Consider the following 13,196-nt stretch of genomic DNA (forward strand, 5'->3'; position numbering starts at 1 on the left):
CAAAGAGATTGATGAAGAGGGGAAAAATAGAGTATGAGAGTAAACTAGCAGGGAACATAAAAACTGACTGTAAAAGCTTCTATAAATATGTCAAGAGAAAAATATTAGTGAAGACAAATGTAGGTCCCTTACAGTGAGAAATGGGGGAAGCTATAATGGGGAACAAAGAAATGGCAGAACAATTAAACACATACTTTGGTTCTGTCTTCACAAAGGAGGACACAAATAACCTCCCGGAAATGTTAGGGAACCAAGGGTCCAGTGAGAGGGAGGAACTGAAGGAAATCAGTATTAGTAAAAAAATAGTGCGAGTGAAATTAATGGGGCTAAATCATAGAATCATAGAAGTTTACAACATGGAAACAGGCCCTTCGGCCCAACATGTCCATGTCGCCCAGTTTATACCACTAAGCTAGTCCCAATTGTCTGCACTTGGCCCATATCCCTCTATGCCCTAGAGTTGATGAGAGATGATCTCATCGAAACATGTAAAATTCTAACAGGACGAGACAGACGAGATGCAGGGAGGATGTTCCCGAAGGCTGGGGAGTCCAGAACCAGGGGTCACAGTCTCAGGATACGGGGAATGCCATTCAGAACCGAGATGAGGAGAACTTTTCTGTTTCGTGAAACGTTGCTGCCGACAGAATCTTGACAACAGTTTCTGTTTTATTTAAGTGAGAGGATTTGGTAAAATCAGCTTTTTTACAATGTTTCTTGGGGATCTGAGAGGCAGGAGAGAGATTGACTGTAGGGTCAGTCGGAGAGAAGATTGTGAGCATAGCCACCGAATCTAGCAGGGAATCCCAGTCCATGGGAAATACAGTCAGTGTCAGTGCCACACGTCTGACTGGGCGCAGACAGTGGACGCAGACAGTGGGCGCAGACACTTGGCGCAGACAGCGGGCGCAGACAGTGGACGCAGACACTGACTGACTCGGTGTTTAAAATCTGCTTTCTTTCCACAGCTGCAGATTAAGGAGAAGGATGAGGGGTCCAACACCCAGTGACTGCCTGGGAACTACATTCTCTCACATGTTTTCTGTGTTTGAAATGATATTAATGTAATTTTGAAGCCATTGTTACGAGTAAGTATTCATAACTTGGAAAAACAAAATAAACTTTTAGATTTCACACCACATTTCAGAAAACATCTACCATTTTGGTTTTTGTAGAGGTTAATGACGTCCCTCACTGAGATAAGGGATAAGGAGCCGAGGCAGGTAAATGGGGTTAAGATACAGATCAGCCATGATCTAATTGAACGGTGGAACAGGCTCGAGGGGCTGAATGGCCTCCCTCCTGTTCCTATGTCAGGAATACTCGTGCATCGATTGACCTTGCTGCAGTGGGTAACTGTGCAAGTGCTGCTACTGGGCACTGCTCCCTGTAACTCATCACATGTTAAATTATTGCACGCAGAGGCCGCTCCGTAGAGTCATGAACTCCTTCCGCTTCAAGTGGGTTTTTTATTCATTCTCGGGACGTGGACGTCACTGGCAAGGCCGGCCTTTACTACCCATCCCCTGAGAAGGTGATGGGCCTTCTTGCAGCTGCCTTCTGGGCCGCTTCAGAGTCAACCATGTTGGTGTGGGACTAGAACCAGTCCAGACCAGCAGGTTTCCTGCTCTTAAGGACAGTCGTGAACCAGTTGGGTTTTTACGACAATCCGACAGCTTCATGGTCACTTTTACTGGTATAGATTTTTAAACTGAATTTAAATTCCCAAACTGCCCTGGTGAGATTTGAACTCGTGATCTACTGGATCGTTAGTCGAGTGACATCAGTGAAGGCGATCCCCTGTGCTGCTGTGGGTGGAGTTAAACTGTTTTAGTCGTCTTTTTCTAACTTAGTTTCCAAGTTTTTAAATAATTTATCAAGCCGACATTGTCACTGATTTATCCTCTCGGTGTGAATCTGTACAAATACCGAGAGTCAAAGGTGACTCTGACCAGTGACCATCCTGTACTCTTACTGATAGGAGTCTGTGTTCAGGAGCACAGTTGCGATAAGAACATAAGAAATAGGAGCAGGAGTAGGCCGTGCGGCCCCTCGAGCCTGCTCCGCCATTCAATCAGATCATGGCTGATCTTCGACCTCAACTCCACTTTCCCGCCCGATCCCCATATCCCTTGATTCCTCTAGAGTCCAAAAATCTATCGCTCTCAGTCTTGAATATATTCAACGACTCAGCATCCACAGCCCTCTGGGGTAGAGAATTCCAAAGATTCACAACCCTCAGAGAGAAGAAATTTTTCCTCATCTCAGTCTTAAATGGCCAACCCCTTATCCTGAGACTATGCCCCCTAGTTCTAGACTCTCCAGCCAGAGGAAACGGCCTCTCAACATCTACCCTGTCAAGCCCCCTCAGAATCTTATACGTTTCATTGAGATCACCTCTCATTCTTCTAAACTCCAGAGAGTATCGGCCCATTCTACTCAACCTCTCCTCAAAGGACAACCCTCTCATCCCAGGAATCAATCTAATGAACCTTCGTTGCAGTGTCTGTAAGGCAAGTATATCCTTCCTTAGATAAGGAGACCAAAACTGTACACAGTACTCCAGGTGAGGTCTCACAAGAGCCCTGCACAATTGCAGCAAGACTTCCTTACTCTTGTACTCCAACCCCCTTGCAATAAAGGCCAACATACCATTTGCCTTCCTAATTGCTTGGTGTATCAGCATGTTAACTTTCTGTGATTCATGTACGAGGACACCCAAATCTCTCTGAACACCACGTTTCTTAGTCTCTCGCCATTTAAAAAAAATTGTTTTTCTATTCTTCCTACCAAAGTGAATAACCTCACATTTCCCCACATTATACTCCATCTGCCACCTTCTTGCCCACTCACTTAACCTGTCTATATCCCTTTCCAGACTCTTTGTGTCCTCCTCACAGCTTACTTTCCCACCAAGCTTTGTATCGTCAGCAAACTTGGATACATTACACTCGGTCCCTTCATCTAAGTCATTAATATAGATTGTAAATAGCTGAGGCCCAAGCACTGATCCTTGCGGTACCCCACTCGTTACAGCCTGCCAACCTGAAAATGACCCGTTTATCCCTACTCTCTGTTTTCTGTCCGTTAACCAATCCTCTATCCATGCTAATATATTACTCCCAATCCCATGAGCCCTTACCTTGTGTAACAATCTTTTATGTGGCACCTTATCGAATGCCTTTTGAAAATCCAAATATACGACATCCACTGGTTCCCCTTTATCCACCCTGCTGGTTACACCCTCAAAAAACTCTAATAAATTTGTCAAACACGATTTCTCTTTCATAAAACCATGTTGACTCTGCCTCATCATATTATGATTTTCTAAGTGCCCTGTTACCACTTCCTTAATAATGGATTCCAGCATTTTCCCTACGACCGATGTCAGACTAACTGGCCTGTAGTTCCCTGTTTTCTCTCTCCCTCCTTTCTTGAATAGCAGTGTTACATTTGCCACCTTTCAATCCACGGGGACCGCTCCAGAATCTAGGGAATTCTGGAAAATCACAACCAATGCACCCACTATCTCTGCAGCCACCTCTTTTAGAACCCTGGGATGTCGGTCATCAGGTCCAGAGGATTTATTGGCTTTTAGTCCCATTAGTTTCTCTAATACTTTTTCTTCACTAATCTTAATTACCTAATTAATTAATTTCCTCACTCTCATTAGCCCCTTGGTTCCCCACTATTTCTGGTATGTTTTTTGTGTCTTCTACTGTGAAGACAGATACAAAATATTTGTTTAACGTCTCTGCCATTTCCTGATTCCCCATTATAATTTCTTCTGTTTCTGCCTTTAAGGGACCAACGTTTATTTTTGCTATTCTCTTCCTTTTTACATACTTGTAGAAGCTCTTACAATCCGTCCTTATATTTTTTGCTAGTTTATTTTCATATTCAATTTTCTCCCGCTTTGTCAATTTCCTGGTCATCCTTTGCTTATGTCTAAAACCCTCCCAATTCTCAGGCTTACCACTCTTTTTGGCCACACTGTAAGTGTCTTCTTTTAATCTGATACTATCCTTAACTTCTCTGTTAGTCACGGTTGGATCACTTTTCCCGTGGAGTTTTTATTCCTCAAGGGAATGTATGTTCGTTGAGAATTATGAATTATGTCTTTAATGTTTGGCTGTTAACCTGGCCTGTGTGTGTGAGGCCCCTGCTCAAGGTCTGTCCGTGGGGAGGTCCAATAAATGGACAGACCGAGCTGCTGCTAAGATTGTTGAGGGCAATCATAGAATCATAGAATCATAGAAGTTACAACATGGAAACAGGCCCTTCGGCCCAACATGTCCATGTCGCCCAGTTTATACCACTAAGCTAGTCCCAATTGCCTGCACTTGGCCCATATCCCTCTATACCCATCTTACCCATGTAACTGTCCAAATGCTTTTTAAAAGACAAAATTGTACCCGCCTCTACTACTGCCTCTGGCAGCTCGTTCCAGACACTCACCACCCTTTGAGTGAAAAAATTGCCCCTCTGGACCCTTTTGTATCTCTCCCCTCTCACCTTAAATCTGTGCCCCCTCGTTATAGACTCCCCTACCTTTGGGAAAAGATTTTGACTATCGACCTTATCTATGCCCCTCATTATTTTATAGACTTCTATAAGATCACCCCTTAACCTCCTACTCTCCAGGGAAAAAAGTCCCAGTCTGTCTAACCTCTCCCTGTAAGTCAAACCATCAAGTCCCGGTAGCATCCTAGTAAATCTTTTCTGCACTCTTTCTAGTTTAATAATATCCTTTCTATAATAGGGTGACCAGAACTGTACACAGTATTCCAAGTGTGGCCTCACCAATGCCCTGTACAACTTCAACAAGACATCCCAACTCCTGCATTCAATGTTCTGACCAATGAAACCAAGCATGCTGAATGCCTTCTTCACCACCCTATCCACCTGTGACTCCACTTTCAAGGAGCTATGAACCTGTACTCCTAGATCTCTTTGTTCTATAACTCTCCCCAACGCCCTACCATTAACGGAGTAGGTCCTGGCCCAATTCGATCTACCAAAATGCATCACCTCACATTTATCTAAATTAAACTCCATCTGCCATTCATCGGCCCACTGGCAATTGTAACTGCAGGTAAATTTCAGGCTCCAGGTCAATGATAGGATTCCTTCTTTTAAAAAAAGATTGTCTTGTATCTGAATCAGAGTGGTGTCCAGAGTACCTGGTGTGAGATACGACTTTCCATATTTAATGGTAGATTTTAATCATAGTTAATAGATTTTAACCATTTTCCTTATTGATTTTTTTCCCCTAGATCCGGCTTCTCGCCCACAGGAATCGTACAGGAATCGTCTGCATCTGGATTTTCAAAAGACAAGCGGAGACTTTATGGGACTCCATGAGCCGTGGCCCAAACTTTGAAAGTTTGAGCGAGGCAGGATATGTTACCCTGTGTCAGAGGGCCTTCTCTCTGGGGCTTCAGCCTCAAGACAAATTGAAAAATAAATGTGTAAAATAAACCATCAGATTTCCTCTGATTAGCCCGTGGATGAATTTTTGAATGAATTTCACATTTTTGGTCTAATTTCTATTTGTATACAGTTAATAGTTTTCAGGATCACGGACTGTTCGTAGCTGAAACATCGCAGACCGGGTATTTAATCTATCGGATTTAAACTTGGGGTCTCGGGTTTGCAAGGAGATTCTGGGAGGTCCCCGAGTTCCCCGAGTTCCCCAGTCTTTAGCCGTGGGTCCTCTCTGTATTTTTCAACATTGTTGTTGTTGCTTAATTCTCAGAATAAACATTTTCTACAAAGAGTCCACATTGGGTCATTATCACATCTTCAGATATTAGAACAGGGGGTCTCGGGGAGAGTGTCAATATCGACAGGGGGTCTCGGGGAGAGTGTGAATATCAACAGGGGGTCTCGGGGAGTGTGTCAATATCGACAGGGGGTCCTGGGGAGAGTGTCAATATCGACAGGGGGTCTCTGGGAGTGTGTCAATATCGACAGGGGGTCTCGGGGAGAGTGTCAATATCGACAGGGGGTCCCGGGAAGTGTGTCAATATCCACAGGGGGGTCACGGGGAGAGTGTGACTATCGACAGGGGGTCTCGGGGAGAGTGTGACTATCGACAGGGGGTCTCGGGGAGAGTGTGACTATCGACAGGGGGTCTCTGGGAGTGTGTGAATATCGACAGGGGGTCCCGGGGAGAGTGTGACTATCGACAGGGGGTCTCGGGGAGAGTGTGACTATCGACAGGGGGTCTCGGGGAGAGTGTGACTATCGACAGGGGGTCTCGGGGAGAGTGTGACTATCGACAGGGGGTCTCTGGGAGTGTGTGAATATCGACAGGGGGTCCCGGGGAGAGTGTGACTATCGACAGGGGGTCTCGGGGAGAGTGTCAATATCGACAGGGGGTCTCGGGGAGTGTGTGAATATCGACAGGGGGTCTCGGGGAGTGTATCAATATCGACAGGGGGTCTCGGGGAGTGTGTGAATATCCACAGGGGGGTCCCGGGGAGAGTGTCAATATCCACAGGGGGTCCCGGGGAGAGTGTGAATATCCACAGGGGGTCCCGGGAGTGTGTGAATATCCACAGGGGGTCTCGGGGAGTGTGTGTCAATATCGACAGGGGGTCTCGGGGAGTGTGTTAATATCGACAGGGGGTCCCAGGGAGTGTGTGAATATCGACAGGGGGTCTCGGGGAGTGTGTCAATATCGACAGGGGGTCCCGGGGAGTGTGTCAATATCGACAGGGGGTCTCGGGGAGTGTGTCAATATCGACAGGGGGTCCCGGGGAGTGTGTCAATATCGACAGGGGGTCCCGGGGAGTGTGTCAATATCGACAGGGGGTCTCGGGGAGTGTGTGAATATCGACAGGGGGTCCCGGGGAGTGTGTCAATATCGACAGGGGGTCCCGGGGAGTGTGTCAATATCGACAGGGGGTCTCGGGGAGTGTGTCAATATCGACAGGGGGTCCCAGGGAGTGTGTCAATATCGACAGGGGGTCCCGGGGAGTGTGTCAATATCGACAGGGGGTCTCGGGGAGTGTGTGAATATCGACAGGGGGTCCCGGGGAGTGTGTGAATATCGACAGGGGGTCCCGGGGAGTGTGTCAATATCGACAGGGGGTCCCAGGGACTGTGTCAATATCGACAGGGGGTCCCGGGGAGTGTGTCAATATCGACAGGGGGTCTCTGGGAGTGTGTGAATATCGACAGGGGGTCCCGGGGAGTGTGTCAATATCGACAGGGGGTCCCGGGGAGTGTGTCAATATCGACAGGGGGTCCCAGGGACTGTGTCAGTATCGACAGGGGGTCTCCGGGAGTGTGTGAATATCGATAGGGGGTCCCAGGGAGTGTGTCAATATCGACAGGGGGTCCCGTGGAGTGTGTCAATATCGACAGGGGGTCCCGGGGACTGTGTCAATATCGACAGGGGGTCTCTGGGAGTGTGTCAATATCGACAGGGGGTCCCAGGGAGTGTGTGAATATCGACAGGGGGTCTCGGGGAGTGTGTGAATATCGACAGGGGGTCTCGGGGAGTGTGTCAATATCGACAGGGGGGTCCCAGGGAGTGTGTCAATATCGACAGGGGGTCTCGGGGAGAGTGTGAATATCGACAGGGGGTCTCTGGGAGTGTGTCAATATCGACAGGGGGGTCTCGGGGAGTGTGTGAATATCGACAGGGGGGTCTCGGGGAGTGTGAATATCGACAGGGGGTCTCGGGGAGTGTGTCAATATCGACAGGGGGTCTCTGGGAGTGTGTCAATATCGACAGGGGGTCTCGGGGAGAGTGTGAATATCGAAGGGGGTCTCGGGGAGAGTGTGAATATCGACAGGGGGTCCCAGGGAGTGTGTCAATATCGACAGGGGGTCTCGGGGAGTGTGTCAATATCGAAGGGGGTCTCGGGGAGAGTGTGAATATTGACAGGGGGTCCCAGGGAGTGTGTCAATATCGACAGGGGGTCTCGGGGAGTGTGTTAATATCAACAGGGGGGTCCCGGGGAGAGTGTCAATATCGACAGGGGGTCCCGGGATGTGTGTCAATATCCACAGGGGGGTCCCGGGGAGAGTGTCAATATCGACAGGGGGTCCCGGGGAGAGTGTCAATATCGACAGGGGGTCACGGGGAGTGTGTGAATATCGACAGGGGGTCCCAGGGAGTGTGTGAATATCGACAGGGTGTCCCGGGGAGTGTGTCAATATCGACAGGGGGTCTCGGGGAGTGTGTCAATATCGACAGGGGGTCACTGGGAGTGTGTCAATATCGACAGGGGGTCTCCGGGAGTGTGTCAATATCGACAGGGGGTCCCGGGGAGTGTGTGAATATCAACAGGGGGTCTCGGGGAGTGTGTCAATATCGACAGGGGGTCTCGGGGAGAGTTTGAATATCGACAGGGGGTCCCGGGGAGTGTGTCAATATCGACAGGGGGTCTCGGGGAGAGTGTGAATATCGACAGGGGGTCTCTGGGAGTGTGTCAATATCGACAGGGGGTCTCGGGGAGTGTGTCAATATCGACAGGGGGTCTCTGGGAGTGTGTCAATATCGACAGGGGGTCCCGGGGAGTGTGTCAATATCGAAGGGGGTCTCGGGGAGAGTGTGAATATCGACAGGGGGTCCCAGGGAGTGTGTCAATTTCGACAGGGGGGTCCCGGGGAGAGTGTCAATATCGACAGGGGGGTCTCGGGGAGTGTGTCAATATCGACAGGGGGTCCCGTGGAGTGTGTCAATATCGACAGGGGGTCCCGGGGAGAGTGTCAATATCGACAGGGGGTCCCAGGGAGTGTGTGAATATCGACAGGGGGTCCCAGGGAGTGTGTCAATATCGACAGGGGGTCTCGGGGAGTGTGTCAATATCGACAGGGGGTCCCGGGGAGTGTGTGAATATCGACAGGGGGTCTCTGGGAGTGTGTCAATATCGACAGGGGGTCTCGGGGAGTGTGTGAATATCGACAGGGGGTCCCTGGGAGTGTGTCAATATCGACAGGGGGTCTCGGGGAGTGTGTCAATATCGACAGGGGGTCCCGGGGAGAGTTTGAATATCGACAGGGGGTCCCGGGGAGTGTGTCAATATCGACAGGGGGTCCCGGGGAGTGTGTGAATATCGACAGGGGGTCCCTGGGAGTGTGTCAATATCGACAGGGGGTCTCGGGGAGTGTGTCACTATCGACAGGGGGTCCCGGGGAGAGTGTGACTATCGACAGGGGGTCTCGGGGAGAGTGTGACTATCGACAGGGGGTCTCGGGGAGAGTGTGACTATCGACAGGGGGTCTCTGGGAGTGTGTGAATATCGACAGGGGGTCCCGGGGAGAGTGTGACTATCGACAGGGGGTCTCGGGGAGAGTGTGACTATCGACAGGGGGTCTCGGGGAGAGTGTGACTATCGACAGGGGGTCTCGGGGAGAGTGTGACTATCGACAGGGGGTCTCTGGGAGTGTGTGAATATCGACAGGGGGTCCCGGGGAGAGTGTGACTATCGACAGGGGGTCTCGGGGAGAGTGTCAATATCGACAGGGGGTCTCGGGGAGTGTGTGAATATCGACAGGGGGTCTCGGGGAGTGTATCAATATCGACAGGGGGTCTCGGGGAGTGTGTGAATATCCACAGGGGGGTCCCGGGGAGAGTGTCAATATCCACAGGGGGTCCCGGGGAGAGTGTGAATATCAACAGGGGGTCCCGGGAGTGTGTGAATATCCACAGGGGGTCTCGGGGAGTGTGTGTCAATATCGACAGGGGGTTTCGGGGAGTGTGTTAATATCGACAGGGGGTCCCAGGGAGTGTGTGAATATCGACAGGGGGTCTCGGGGAGTGTGTCAATATCGACAGGGGGTCCCGGGGAGTGTGTCAATATCGACAGGGGGTCTCGGGGAGTGTGTGAATATCGACAGGGGGTCCCGGGGAGTGTGTCAATATCGACAGGGGGTCCCGGGGAGTGTGTCAATATCGACAGGGGGTCTCGGGGAGTGTGTGAATATCGACAGGGGGTCCCGGGGAGTGTGTCAATATCGACAGGGGGTCCCGGGGAGTGTGTCAATATCGACAGGGGGTCTCGGGGAGTGTGTCAATATCGACAGGGGGTCCCGGGGAGTGTGTCAATATCGACAGGGGGTCCCGGGGAGTGTGTCAATATCGACAGGGGGTCTCGGGGAGTGTGTGAATATCGACAGGGGGTCCCGGGGAGTGTGTGAATATCGACAGGGGGTCCCGGGGAGTGTGTCAATATCGACAGGGGGTCCCAGGGACTGTGTCAATATCGACAGGGGGTCCCGGGGAGTGTGTCAATATCGACAGGGGGTCTCTGGGAGTGTGTGAATATCGACAGGGGGTCCCGGGGAGTGTGTCAATATCGACAGGGGGTCCCGGGGAGTGTGTCAATATCGACAGGGGGTCCCAGGGACTGTGTCAGTATCGACAGGGGGTCTCTGGGAGTGTGTGAATATCGATAGGGGGTCCCAGGGAGTGTGTCAATATCGACAGGGGGTCCCGTGGAGTGTGTCAATATCGACAGGGGGTCCCAGGGACTGTGTCAATATCGACAGGGGGTCTCTGGGAGTGTGTCAATATCGACAGGGGGTCCCAGGGAGTGTGTGAATATCGACAGGGGGTCTCGGGGAGTGTGTGAATATCGACAGGGGGTCTCGGGGAGTGTGTCAATATCGACAGGGGGGTCCCAGGGAGTGTGTCAATATCGACAGGGGGTCTCGGGGAGAGTGTGAATATCGACAGGGGGTCTCTGGGAGTGTGTCAATATCGACAGGGGGGTCTCGGGGAGTGTGTGAATATCGACAGGGGGGTCTCGGGGAGTGTGAATATCGACAGGGGGTCTCGGGGAGTGTGTCAATATCGACAGGGGGTCTCTGGGAGTGTGTCAATATCGACAGGGGGTCTCGGGGAGAGTGTGAATATCGAAGGGGGTCTCGGGGAGAGTGTGAATATCGACAGGGGGTCCCAGGGAGTGTGTCAATATCGACAGGGGGTCTCGGGGAGTGTGTCAATATCGAAGGGGGTCTCGGGGAGAGTGTGAATATTGACAGGGGGTCCCAGGGAGTGTGTCAATATCGACAGGGGGTCTCGGGGAGTGTGTTAATATCAACAGGGGGGTCCCGGGGAGAGTGTCAATATCGACAGGGGGTCCCGGGATGTGTGTCAATATCCACAGGGGGGTCCCGGGGAGAGTGTCAATATCGACAGGGGGTCTCGGGGAGTGTGTCAATTTCGACAGGGGGGTCCCGGGGAGAGTGTCAATATCGACAGGGGGGTCTCGGGGAGTGTGTCAATATCGACAGGGGGTCCCGTGGAGTGTGTCAATATCGACAGGGGGTCCTGGGGAGAGTGTCAATATCGACAGGGGGGTCTCGGGGAGTGTGTCAATATCGACATGGGGTCCCGGGGAGAGTGTCAATATCGACAGGGGGTCACGGGGAGTGTGTGAATATCGACAGGGGGTCCCAGGGAGTGTGTGAATATCGACAGGGTGTCCCGGGGAGTGTGTCAATATCGACAGGGGGTCTCGGGGAGTGTGTCAATATCGACAGGGGGTCACTGGGAGTGTGTCAATATCGACAGGGGGTCTCCGGGAGTGTGTCAATATCGACAGGGGGTCCCGGGGAGTGTGTGAATATCAACAGGGGGTCTCGGGGAGTGTGTCAATATCGACAGGGGGTCTCGGGGAGAGTTTGAATATCGACAGGGGGTCCCGGGGAGTGTGTCAATATCGACAGGGGGTCTCGGGGAGAGTGTGAATATCGACAGGGGGTCTCTGGGAGTGTGTCAATATCGACAGGGGGTCTCGGGGAGTGTGTCAATATCGACAGGGGGTCTCTGGGAGTGTGTCAATATCGACAGGGGGTCCCGGGGAGTGTGTCAATATCGAAGGGGGTCTCGGGGAGAGTGTGAATATCGACAGGGGGTCCCAGGGAGTGTGTCAATTTCGACAGGGGGGTCCCGGGGAGAGTGTCAATATCGACAGGGGGGTCTCGGGGAGTGTGTCAATATCGACAGGGGGTCCCGTGGAGTGTGTCAATATCGACAGGGGGTCCCGGGGAGAGTGTCAATATCGACAGGGGGTCCCAGGGAGTGTGTGAATATCGACAGGGGGTCCCAGGGAGTGTGTCAATATCGACAGGGGGTCTCGGGGAGTGTGTCAATATCGACAGGGGGTCCCGGGGAGTGTGTGAATATCGACAGGGGGTCTCTGGGAGTGTGTCAATATCGACAGGGGGTCTCGGGGAGTGTGTGAATATCGACAGGGGGTCCCTGGGAGTGTGTCAATATCGACAGGGGGTCTCGGGGAGTGTGTCAATATCGACAGGGGGTCCCGGGGAGAGTGTGAATATCAACAGGGGGTCTCGGGGAGTGTGTCAATATCGACAGGGGGTCTTGGGGAGAGTTTGAATATCGACAGGGGGTCCCGGGGAGTGTGTCAATATCGACAGGGGGTCCCGGGGAGTGTGTGAATATCGACAGGGGGTCCCGGGGAGTGTGTCAATATCGACAGGGGGTCTCTGGGAGTGTGTCAATATCGACAGTGGCTCCCGGGGAGTTTGTCAATATCGACAGGGGGTCCCGGGGAGAGTGTGTGAATATCGACAGGGGGTCCCAGGGAGTGTGTGAATATCGACAGGGGGTCTCGGGGAGTGTGTGAATATCGACAGGGGGTCCCGGGGAGTGTGTCAATATCGACAGGGGGTCCCAGGGACTGTGTCAATATCGACAGGGGGTCCCGGGGAGTGTGTCAATATCGACAGGGGGTCTCTCGGAGTGTGTGAATATCGACAGGGGGTCCCGGGGAGAGTGTCAATATCGACAGGGGGTCCCGGGGAGTGTGTCAATATCGACAGGGGGTCCCGGGGAGTGTGTCAATATCGACAGGGGGGTCCCGGGGAGTGTGTGAATATCGACAGGGGGTCCCGGGGAGTGTGTCAATATCGACAGGGTGTCCCGGGGAGTGTGTGAATATCGACAGGGGGTCTCGGGGAGTGTGTCAATATCGACAGGGGGTCCCGTGGAGTGTGTCAATATCGACAGGGGGTCTCGGGGAGTGTGTCAATATCGACAGGGGGTCTCGGGGAGTGTGTGAATATCGACAGGGGGTCCCGTGGAGTGTGTCAATATCGACAGGGGGTCCCGGGAAGTGTGTCAATATCGACAGGGGGTCTCGGGGAGAGTGTCAATATCGACAGGGGGTCTCTGGGAGAGTGTCAATATCGACAGGGGGTCTCGGGGA

General features: G+C 52.0%; 1 long non-coding RNA gene across 1 annotated transcript; it reads left to right on the top strand.

The window, feature by feature from the left end:
* The first annotated feature begins 972 nt into the window (after positions 1-972).
* On the top strand, positions 973-5,782 carry LOC137307493 (uncharacterized). The gene is made up of 2 exons (XR_010959122.1): positions 973-1,088; positions 5,277-5,782. It is a non-coding gene; the product is annotated as an uncharacterized lncRNA (long non-coding RNA).
* Positions 5,783-13,196: the final 7,414 nt, after the last annotated feature.

The sequence above is a fragment of the Heptranchias perlo genome, unplaced genomic scaffold (genome assembly GCF_035084215.1).
Source record: "Heptranchias perlo isolate sHepPer1 unplaced genomic scaffold, sHepPer1.hap1 HAP1_SCAFFOLD_1012, whole genome shotgun sequence".
Lineage (NCBI taxonomy): Eukaryota > Metazoa > Chordata > Chondrichthyes > Hexanchiformes > Hexanchidae > Heptranchias > Heptranchias perlo.